The sequence below is a fragment of the Cavia porcellus genome, unplaced genomic scaffold, assembly GCF_034190915.1.
Source record: "Cavia porcellus strain 051 isolate PalLab524CR breed Dunkin Hartley unplaced genomic scaffold, mCavPor4.1 scaffold_17, whole genome shotgun sequence".
NCBI lineage: Eukaryota > Metazoa > Chordata > Mammalia > Rodentia > Caviidae > Cavia > Cavia porcellus.
This window is the reverse complement of record NW_026947500.1, coordinates 59099646-59110659: the sequence shown is the minus strand read 5'-3', so window position 1 is coordinate 59110659 and position 11014 is coordinate 59099646. Positions and strand designations below refer to the sequence as shown.

Genomic DNA, 11014 nt, shown 5'->3' with positions numbered 1-11014 from the left:
CTGATATTACTTCTGTGAACAGCTTTTTTTTTTAAACCAGCAAAAGTCAGCATGATTTGTCTGACTTGCTTTTCACTGAAACTAATCAATTTTATCATGTTCTTCTTGGCAGCATGTTGCAATTGTTGGATTGCTTTCTGTGGTTTCTTGTTATTTTTAGGATATGTTTCTTTCAATGATTGCTAACCACCATCCTGTCTTCTAGGTCTGATAATTATCTTTACATCATTTCATCCAATTATGCAAACTTACAATGCAACTTTTCGTTTTATGTACTCAATTTCACAAAATGCATGCTACTGGAGTATCCAACTACAATAACAGAGTGAAGTTCATACTTCATACCAGGCCTGCTCATGGATGAGGGCAAGGACAAGAGGCCCCACTGGGACAACAGGTTCCAGTTCCTGCTGAGCTGTGTGGGCTTTGCCATGGGGCTGGGGAACATCTGGAGGTTCCCATACCTGTGCTGGAGCTACAGAGGTGAGCCACTGGGTCACCGGTTTGTTCCCCCACCCTGGGAAGGAGGAGCTGTCCTTTGACTACAGTGGCCTGTTCCGGGTGTATCTGGGACTCAAGGCTGGTGTTTAAGCCTGGCGTCATCCCCAAGCCTATCTCCTCATGGCTTTGAGAGCCCTTAGCCCTGGGAAGAATTTTTGACCACTGGTCTTCCTGCCTTGGTGAGTTTAGGAGGCCAGGGGCTGATGTCTCCCCAGGTCCTCAGCGTGGCATTAAGGCACACCCTCCCCAGAAGGTCTCCCCAGAGCTTGAGCTGCACATACTCATGGGGCTGCTGGCCATGCTTTATTAAACTTAGGGCTCTCAAGAAACCCTTCACCAAGGAGTAATGCCTGAGGTCCCACCACTGTGTGTGGGGTCATGGCACGGGACAGGCTTGCACTGCCCCTTCAAGAGCAAACATGAATTGGCCCCATGTCCCCAGCCTGATGGGGGCAGTCCTGTTCCATGGGGCTTGGCTGAGACAGTGGGTCTTGAGCCTCCTCTGCCCTATCACTTTGGTCATAGCAATGCTGTCCACTCACTGGCTGGAAACAGGGATGCAGCCCCTTCAGGGCCAGGGTGCCAACCTGGGCCCAGAAAACACAGGTGGGCCAGCTCCAGGGTGGGCAGTAAGCCAGGCCTCCCCAAAGTGACCCGTGGATTCTGGGTACAGGTGGACAGAGACCGCCCAGGGTCAGAGACAAACCAAGTCCTGGGTGACCAGGAGTGATGCTGTTTCTGACTCGGAAAAGCTGTGTGTGGAGGCCTTGGGAAACACAGGCAGACACAGGAACCACAGACACAGGGCAGGGCCCAGTACCTATGTGCCCACCTGGAGCTCTCATTCCACTCTTGCCCTGCTGAAAGGGACTCTGTTGGGCACCAGGCTCTGCTGTGGAGACTCGAGCTTGAGCTGTTTCCCAGGCATCAGTTTCCGAGTGTGAAATTGCTTGCTTGTTTGAATGTTGTGAAATTGCTCATCCCCTGACAGTTGGTACCATCCTCTTTGGGCCGAGGGTGTCCTCTGAGGTCCTGTTTTGACCACAGATTTTTTAGAAAAAAAAAACACACAATTAGTGATGTCTGTACTTTGTTTGCACAAACCTATCACCATCAATGGTGAACATTTCCTCTCCCACTCATAATTACTCAACTTCATTAATCTTCTCTTCAAAGACGAGACTGTCAAAGCAACACTGTACCAAAGGTGGCTAGATATTTATATAAAATTTATGGCAGCCAGATGCAGTGGTGTGTGCCTGTAATCCCAGTGCCTCCAGAAGCTGAGGCAGGATGATCCCCAAGTTCTAACCCAACCTGGGCAACTGATCGAGACCCCATTTCAAAGCAGAAATCTTTAAAGGCCTGTGGATGTAGCTTGGTGGTAGAGTACCAGGTTCTATCCCCCAAAACACACACAGACAGGGTTTACAGTGAGACTGTGCCATGGTCCCTCGGCGGGAGCTGTTTATTCACCCTTAGCACTCTGAACCAAAGCAGCCCGCATGGTGAGCGGATATGGACCTCTCTGCAGCTGCTGCCTTGGGCTGTGGTTTCTATGCAGAGGGCTTCAGTCCCTGGCACTGAGATGGCCAAAGTGGTGCAGTGGGTTGTGGAAGCCCTGTGCTCAACACAGGCTCCCTGGGGCCAGCAGGCTCTGCAGCTGCCTGCTGTGTACAGCGAGTCCTCCTGCCCTCCTTCAAAAATGCTGGGCACACGTATGTAAAGCCAGTGTGGCTGAGTGTAGATGACACCCCTCCCTGCAACCTATCAGCCTCACAGGGCTCTAGGTTCCCCTGCAGCTCTGTCATGCCTCCCCTGGCTTTAGCTGCCACGGAAATTTCTTTCCTCCATGGTGGTCTCAGAGCCTCAATGTGGGGCAACAAGGGTGTTGCCAGGGTTGCCAGGAGTTCGCATGGAGACAGTGGTCAACAATTGGTGGTAAGATGCCGTGTCCTCCCAGCCATGCAGCGTGGACCTCCTACTCCAGAGGCTCTGCCTCCTCCAGCATGCCAGTCTCTTTCACTCTTCCGCATGTCCCTCATTGGGGCAGCTGGGTTGGGCTGGGCCAGGCTGAGCCCAGGACAGCTAAGCCCACAGGCTGACTCCTCAGGGATGGTTGTGGGCTGCTACTTAGCATTGGCAAGAAGCTGACTGGGACCCACCCGAGTCAGTATCCACATCAGAGGCCACCTGAGACTGTCCCCAGGTCTGCTTTCAGGTGAGGAGGGGGACATGCAGAGTCACGGTGACAGTTCCCTGGAGGCAATGCAGTGGCCTAGCTGGCTGCAGCGCCATCAGAGTGCCTATCTGGCTGGCTCTGTGGTGTCTTCTCCCACACTAGGCCGGCAGCAGAGATACTCTTGGCCCTTCCTGGTTCCCAAACACGTGGATTTCACCCTGGGACTGTCGAAGCTCAGGAGGGAAGGTGGCTCGTGGTGTAACTCAAAGGCAAACCCAGCCCCATGCCTTGGCCCAGGGAGGGTGAAAGGCCAGCGGGAACCTGCATACTGGGGTTCCTGGCCTTGCCTAGTGACCCTCATTCTGTAAACCCCTGGTTTGGGAACCTGCATTCCTGGCAGGAGCCACTTCTCCTTGGGAGGCTGATGTCCTGCCCCTGATGTCCTCAGACCCTTGGCTCTAACCCTGGACATCTACAGCCACAGAGGATGTCAGCAGGCCCTCCAATGGCAAACCCTGGGGAAGGCACAGTGACATGTGGTCAGGGGCTCTTGTCACCCCCATGCTTAGTCCTCCAGTCGACACTGACGCACTGAACACAAACCAGGATCCAGTCTGGCATCTGGGCACCAGGTTCCCCAACTCTCACTGGAGCCCTACTCAAGGCTGTCAGTGACTGTGGGGACCCCTGCATAGCAGGTACCTTCCTCATCCCCTGCCTCAACACACTGGTCTTTTAGGGGATTCCCCTCTTCCACGTCAAGCTTGCCATCAGCCAGTGCCTGCTGAGGGGCAGTATCAGGATGTGGACGGCCATATCCCCCTACCTAGGTAGAGTAGGTATGTGCCACAGACAGGGTACCCACCATAGAGAGTTGGGGGACCTTGGAGGCCTGAGCTGCAGAGCGAGGCTTTAATTTTCATGAGAGTGCAGGCCTGGGCTGCTTCACTGTGTCCTTCCTGGTCAGCCTGTATTACAACATGGTGCTCATGTGGGTGCTGTGATACTTCCTCAAATTCTTCCAGCAGCTGCTGCCCTGGGGTGCCTCCTCGCCAACCTCAACAGGACAGGTGAAGCGCATGGGGGGAGGTTGGGAGGGGAGCCTTAGACCCCCATGGCTGACTCTTCAAAGACAGAGGGGCTCACAGGTGGGGGGGGGGTGGAAGGGCAGGACAGGGACATGCAGATGGCCAGGTCTGTGGCCACCTGGGTACCTCTGTGGCAGGGCTGGTGGAGGAGTGCCAGAGCAGTGGCACTCCTGCTCCCAGCAGACACTGAACATCACCACCCACATCGATGGCAGTGATGCCATGCAGTGGCAGGCTGCCAGCTGGGCAGTTGTGTATCTGTGTGTGAGCAGAGGCATTGAGACGGCAAGGTGAGCAAGTTGGGCATCACCTGCCCAAGTACAGCCCAGAGCCATGGCACAGGTTTTCCTGGGAATGGATCCCTTTGAACCCAAAGGCCATGGACACATCTGGGGTGCCCCAACAATGAGGCCGGCTTGGTCAGTAGCATCTACATCTGCCACCCCCCCCCAGAGACTGTGAAGGCCAGCAAGGCTCCCACTTCTCCAGGCCTCTCCTGCTCTTCACTCCTCCCACACTACTGCTCAGTAGGCTGCCAGTTTTATCCTTCTTTCACCTGATTTTACCTTTTATCAGTGCACGTTTGCTGCACATAGTGATCAAAGTAGTCACGGAGCTGGTGCATGAACATCACATGTCACCTTTTTTTTTTTTTCTATCCCTGTCCTCTCCCTGCTTGACCTACATCCAGCTCCCATTCCCCTTACCTCTGAAAAATAACTCCATGTTTCCTATTATCTATCTTTTATTTTGCCCACTTCTTCATTCATACATTTGGTTTCCTGTGTAGGAGAACCTGTGCTGTATTTAAGCCACATGTCTGGTTTATTTCAGTTAACATTGTGGTCTCGAGGTGACACATTTTCCTGCACATCTGCTAGGGTTCTGCTGTAGGCAGCTTAACTCCCAAAACCCCAAGGCATCTGCTGGGGGCTGCACCTAGGCCCGGGTGCTCTGAAACTGTCAGGCACATGCAACTCTTTCTGGGGCAGTGGCTAAGCCCCTGCACCTGGGCCTCGCCTCTCAACCATGGCTGCTGAGGTTTGCACAGGTCTATGGCCTCCAGCATGGTGCAGCACAGCACAGCTAAGGTGACAGTCTGCCTCTGGGAGCCCAAGGGTGACTGAGTCACAAGGGCCAGGATTTCCCAACTATCCTTTTTGAAGCTGTGAAGTCCATCTGCACAAAGCTTTTCTCTGTATTGCTGGGGCTCAAAGCCAGAGCCCACACCAGTCTCGCACAGCTCACCACCAAGTTGCCCCAGCCCCACTTGCGGTCCTCTGGCATGAACCTGAGGGAGCAAGATCAGCCTCATCCAGCTGGGTACAGGCCTGGTTGGTGTAAGGACAGGGGCTTCAGGGTACAGAAGGTGGGTGGAGGGTGCTGTGGCACAGCCAGAGCCTGGATCTTATTGGGGGCTTATTGGGGGCTGGGGTTGAGGAGTCTGCAGAGAGGGCCAGGCCTGTCCTGCCTGTCTCAAGGTCAGCATCTAGCCATCCCCACAGGGCCAGGAGTATAAAAATGTGGCATTCACTTGAGCCTGCAGACCCCTGACCTCAGCTGACCCCAGCCCACCCACCTGACCCCAGGGCCTGTTGCTGGCCCTAGGGGTTCTGGCAAGCTGCTTCTCAAGGCTTTTCCATACTCCATGCCCTCTCTGTAGGTAATCTACTACATAGCCTTGTTCCCCTCCCTGGTCCTGACCATCTTCCTCGTCAGAGGCCTGACCCTGCCTGGGGCAACAGAGGCCCTGATCTACCTGTTCACCCCCATTGTATGTGATCCTGGGCTGGCAGCTTCCCCTTCCTGGAGCTCCCCATGGGCAGAGGCTCCCAGGCAGTGCAGGTGGGAGTAGAGAGGGCTCCGGAGCAGAGGCAGCTGGTAGGAGAGTGGTCAGGCTTGAGCACATATGAGATGTCTGTGGACAGGGCACATGGGGCCTGGAGAAAGTGACCATTGTTCAGAGGCCAGCTGGGCACCACAGTGTTGTATAACTGAGCAGTTGCTTGACCTGCACCCAGCCTTACACCAGGAGCTCAGGTCCAGGGGACCCACCTGTAAAGAGGCCAGGGGACCTTTGCCCCTCCCAGGCCACTTCACACTGTCCAGAAGCTGCAAGGTGGGGTACAGGCATCCCCACATCCACCCCGACGTGGCAGAGGTGTATGGCTTTGCCCAGGCCTGTGTCCAGGTCACCTGTGCTAGGCTTTCAGCTCTGGGGGTAAATGCCAAATGCAAGGTCAAGGGACAAGGGAAGACCCGTGCTGGTGCCCGCCAGCAGAGCAGGCTCCATGGGTCCAGGTTGTCCTTGCATTCTGAGCAGTTCATCCTGCTAAGGTGCTAAAGCAGCAGGGAAGGTTTGGGAGCAACCAGGTCATCTGGTCAGCCAGTTCAGTTTCCCCACTGTATAATGAGGCCTCCCCATTTGATCTAGGTGCAAATTCTCCTGAACCCCCGAGTGTGGCTGCATGTGGTCATACAGATCTTCCTCTCTCTGTCCCTGGCCTTTGGAGGACACATAACCTACCCAGGCAGTGGCCGGTAGGGTGTGGACAACTTTATAGCCAAGTGTGGAGCTAGCAGAGTCTGGAGACAGGTGCCAGGTGCTTCTTTCTCTTGGGACAGATGTGGCACAAGGGAGGCCACTTGGCTGTGCACCTGAGCTAGGGCTCATGCTGAGGGCACCCTGGGACAACACCACCATCCTGTCTCTGTGGTGTCCCCTGAGACCTCTCAGAGCCAGGATAGAGGCTCAAACAAGTCTGTCCTAAAGCCGCCAGGCAGACTCCAAAGATCCTTGGTGTTCACTGGGAATGTGGAGAGTTAAAGGAATGCGGATGCCACATCAGCCTAGAAACTCATGGAGGGTGAAGTGGGGGAGCTGTCAGGGCAGAGGCAAGAAGGCTGACAGGGAGAACAAGGCATGGCCAGATGGGCAGATGCTGGGGCAGTGTCTTCAGTCAGGATCCTGTCACAGTCACTTGTGAGTCCCTGCATGCCACTTTCCATCTCCTGGTTTTGCTTTTTCACAGCCAACACAAGTGGCTCCATTTCTATGACAACTTCCATGTTCCATTCCAGCATGACACTCACACATGGCCATGCAAGCAGACACCCGTGTCCTCCTGGGGGTCACCTAGAATAGGGTGGAGGCCCTGCCACATGACACCACCAACAAGGGTGGGGCAGGCTTGGGGAGCCAGGGTGGGAATCTGGCCATGTCCACAGCATCCTCGACAGCCACTGCATGTGTGTAGGAACAACTGCAGGTGCAACACTGTAATCATTGCCCTGGTCAACAGTGTGATGTCCCTGTACACATCCATCACCATCTTTGCCATCATGGGCTTCAAGGTGACCAATGGTGACAGGCAGTGCCTGGATAGATGTGTACTTCCTGTGCCCGCCCAGCAGCACCTGTCCCAGGCCTGAGGCCAAGGCATCCTCCTGGGGCACATGGGTGAGCAAGCGTTGCTACCTCTGCAGGAACATCCTCAGCCTCATCAACAATTTCAGCCTCCTGGAGCAGATCATCTCCAGGGATAACTTCCCCACTGTGTTGCGGCACCTCAACCCTAACCCAGCCATGGAGGGTAGCCCAGCTGTCCCTGCAAGCCTGCCACCTGGAGGACTTCGTGCACCAAGTGTCCATGGAGCAGCCATGTGGTCAGGAGAGATTCTGACCCCAGGGTGGCCGGGGATTGGTCATGGTGCCCTGGGCCCCAGGCCCAGGCAGGCTGCACATGTCCTGAGGTCCAGGTCAGTGCCCACCATGAGGGAAATGCATGTTGCAGGGAACCTCAGGCCTTCATCATCTTCACCAAGGCTGCGTTGCACATGCCTGATGCCCCCATGTGGGCTGTGCTGTTCTTAGAAATGCTCTTCAGCCTGGGGCTGTCCTCCATGTTCAGGAACATGGAGGGGGTCATTACGCCACTCCTGGACATGGGTTCCTGCCCCTCTGCATTCCCAAGGAGGTTCTCACTGGTGAGTAGATGCTCAGCCACCTGCAGGGCCTGCCCCCACATCCTGCCTCCAGGCCTACTGCCCACTCCATTAATGCCCAAAGTCCCAGACTTGCAGGAGGCCCAAGGATCTCTGGGGGTGGGAAGGAACAGTGGGGACAAGGGGGACAGGCCTGCCTGTGCATCCTCGATGCCCCATTGTCCTTAGGGCTGGCCTGCCTGGTCTGCTTCATCTTGGTCACCTGCTTCATGCGGCAGTCTGGAAGCTACTGGCTCAAGGTCTTTGACAACTTTGCGGCCTCTCTGAACTTGGTCACCTTTGCCTTCTTGGAGGTGGTCAGGGTCGTGTACCTGTATGGCATGGAGCGGTGAGCTGTTTTCCAACCTGAAGGGCACCTCAGCACCCAGCAGTGTTGGCGGGCATGGGGCTGCCCAGACTTGAGGGCTCAGCCTGTTGAGGCCAAGGCTCCTACCACTCCCTACCTCCCACTAAGGGCAGGTGTCCTCTAGGTGGGCACACTAGGTGCCTGAGCCTGAGTTTATGCCCATGAAGGTTCTGTGCCAAGGCGGTGTGGATGATTGAGAAGTGGCCCAGCCTCTACTGGTAAGTGGTGAGCCCCCTGATGCTGCTAAGCATCCTCCTGTCCTGCTGGCCCACAAGCTGCCCAGCTACAAGGCCTGGAACTCCCAATATGTAGATCCTCTGTGCACGGAGGGGTGGGGGCACTTCGATCCCAGGGGTGGCTGACAGGGCAGGGGACCCACACGTGGACACTCATGCTTGTTGGTGATGAGGCCTGGCAGCTGGAGACAGACTTGCTGCAAGATCTGCTGCCCCAAGGCTCCAGAATTCCTGGTGTGAAAGCCAACTCCTTAACCCCAAGATATAGGTGGGTCCAGGCAAGTGGGGACCACAGGGATTCCCAGTGGCTTCTGCCTCCCTCAGAACCTGGGCTTCATTGCACATGTGCTGTGATAGGGAGGTCCCCACAGCATCCTCGCGCCCATCCTACCTGGCAGGGGAGGGCACGGCATGGGGCCTCAGCACCCAGGGGTGGCATCTACTTCTTCTGCAAGCCTAGGAGCAACAAATGCAGGGGTGGGCCCCTGAAGAGTTCGATAGGTCCACACAGGGCACCCAGAGGTACTTCAGAGGAGAAGTTGGGGCACAGGGGACCACACAGTCCAGGCCACATCTCCATGGTTCCCTGCCTGTTTCCATCTCTGCCTAAGTCAGACAGTGCAAGTCCTCATTTCTGGCTCAGGAAGAAAGGAGGAGATGCTGCTGGCCCAGTCCAGTTCTGGTGGGTAAGAACCTGCTGAGTCAGATGACACCCACTGAGCAGGCCCCCCTGGCCCCGACATGTGGTTGCCACACAGGAAGAGAAGCTCTAACCCCAGTGGGTGCAGGCCGCCTGCACACTCCTGTCCTTCCTACCCCTGCTGTGGGTCCCAGAGTCTGTGCTGGCCCATTGGCTGTCCCAGTGCAGGTAGGAGGACACAGGGCTGGACATCTACCTGAAGCTGCAGGATGGCAGTGGCTGCTGAGGATCCCCAGACCAGGGCAGCCAAGGTGGGGCCAGGGACCACTCACCTGTAGCCACTCATACCCAGCTCCATTTCATGCTCTGTACTAAGTAAGGCCACCTAGTTGCTGCTCACAGCTCTGTATGGGTCCACCATGCCCCAAGCAGGAGTTAGAGACATCTTGGGTCCCCTGGATGCAACCATGTGGCTGTTTTCCCCCCAGGAATCCTTGCCAGCTGGGGCAACACTGAGGAGTGTCAGCTGCAAAAGATAGGGGCGTCACATTGCCTGCAAGGATTCTGCCACAGGGTGACCCTTGAGGACAAGCCATGCTCAGAGAGACCTCAGTCAGCAGAAGGTGCCCTACCTTCCCAAGGGGATGGCATGTGCAGGAGGTGAAGTGCTCTGGAGGGACACCAGAGAGCCCAGGGATGCCCCTGGAGACCACAGGCTGATGCCACCCAAGGCTGTTTCTCAGAAGCACTGAACACTGCTTCTTTCATTTCCCAAATTGGCTCATATTTTCTAAGACAAAGCTAAAAGGCTGAAGATCAGCGAGTCCCCAGTACCTCAGGGCCTAAGTGGGGGCACCCCCTCCCTCCTTCACTGCTGAGTGCTCCTTCTCCAAGCCAAGCCTCAGCCACAGCCCCCATCTGGATCCCTGGGAAGCTGTCCTCACCGCCTGGCTGGATCTGCACTCTCTTCTGTCCCTGGGCATCATGGAACCAGTTGGGTCCAGGCAGTGGAGCCACATCTGGTGTCTGCAGGAAACCAGGGCTGGGTGGCACTGTCCATGGTGCTGGAGATCAGGCAGACCTGGGGCACTGGTGACATGGCTGGGGCCAGGTGCCTGGCCACAGCCCAGACCCCAGGGCAAACACAGGCACAGCCACAGCTGCTCAGCAGCAGAGTACACAATGAATCCTGGGTGTCCTGACCCTAGTGCACCTCGAACTTCAGAGGGGTGTCCTATAGGAGTTTCCTCCCACAGTCACCACCCCCCACACTCATTGAGATGGTGAGAAGCACATGGGCGTAAGCACACTTTACAAGGAAGCCCAGACACAGGGAAGCCCCACAATGCAACCTCACATCATTCCTGTCTGCTAGTTGTTGACCAAAACCAAGACATGAGATAAACCAAGAGAAACCATCGGCCCCCACTGGGCCCAGTGCCCACTAACAGATTGTGGTGTCTTTCTCAAGGAAGGCCTCCTCCTGGCCTGAAATACAAGTGAAATCCCTCTCTAGAGCCTGAATGTCAAACTGCATGGCAGCTGGTTGGCCTGTGGCATGGGGGGCATGGGCTGAGAGGGCTGTGATTTGCACAAGAGGGTGGGGAAGGGTGCCTGGAAAGTCCAATGTGTAGATACAGGGAGCAGGACTTCTGACCAGCACAGAGTGGGGTGTGGCCCTAATGGTGACTGGGACTTCCCTACTCCACCAAGGGCTCATCAAACCTGCTTCTGGCCCTAAATGACAGAGATGGGGGCTGCTGGCAGCAGGGTAAAATCAGCTTGCAGCTTTAGCCAAGGTTACATTCACATCCACACCACATTTTTAAAACTCCTAGGGAGCTGAGTAGAGTCCCTGGGCCCTAGCTGGTGAGACCAGGTGTAAAACATTACGAAGGCAGTGCTGCAGGAGAGTGACTCCCTGGGCTGGCTCCCAGTTCTGTAGGGGTTTACTAGAGGAGGAGATGGGACACAAAACATACATGTGTGTGAGACTAAAAAACTGGCTTCTGATGG

General features: G+C 55.8%; 1 pseudogene; it reads left to right on the top strand.

Moving 5' to 3' along the window:
- Window positions 1–356: 356 nt before the first annotated feature.
- On the top strand, window positions 357–10200 carry LOC100714364 (sodium-dependent neutral amino acid transporter B(0)AT3-like; annotated as a pseudogene).
- Window positions 10201–11014: the final 814 nt, after the last annotated feature.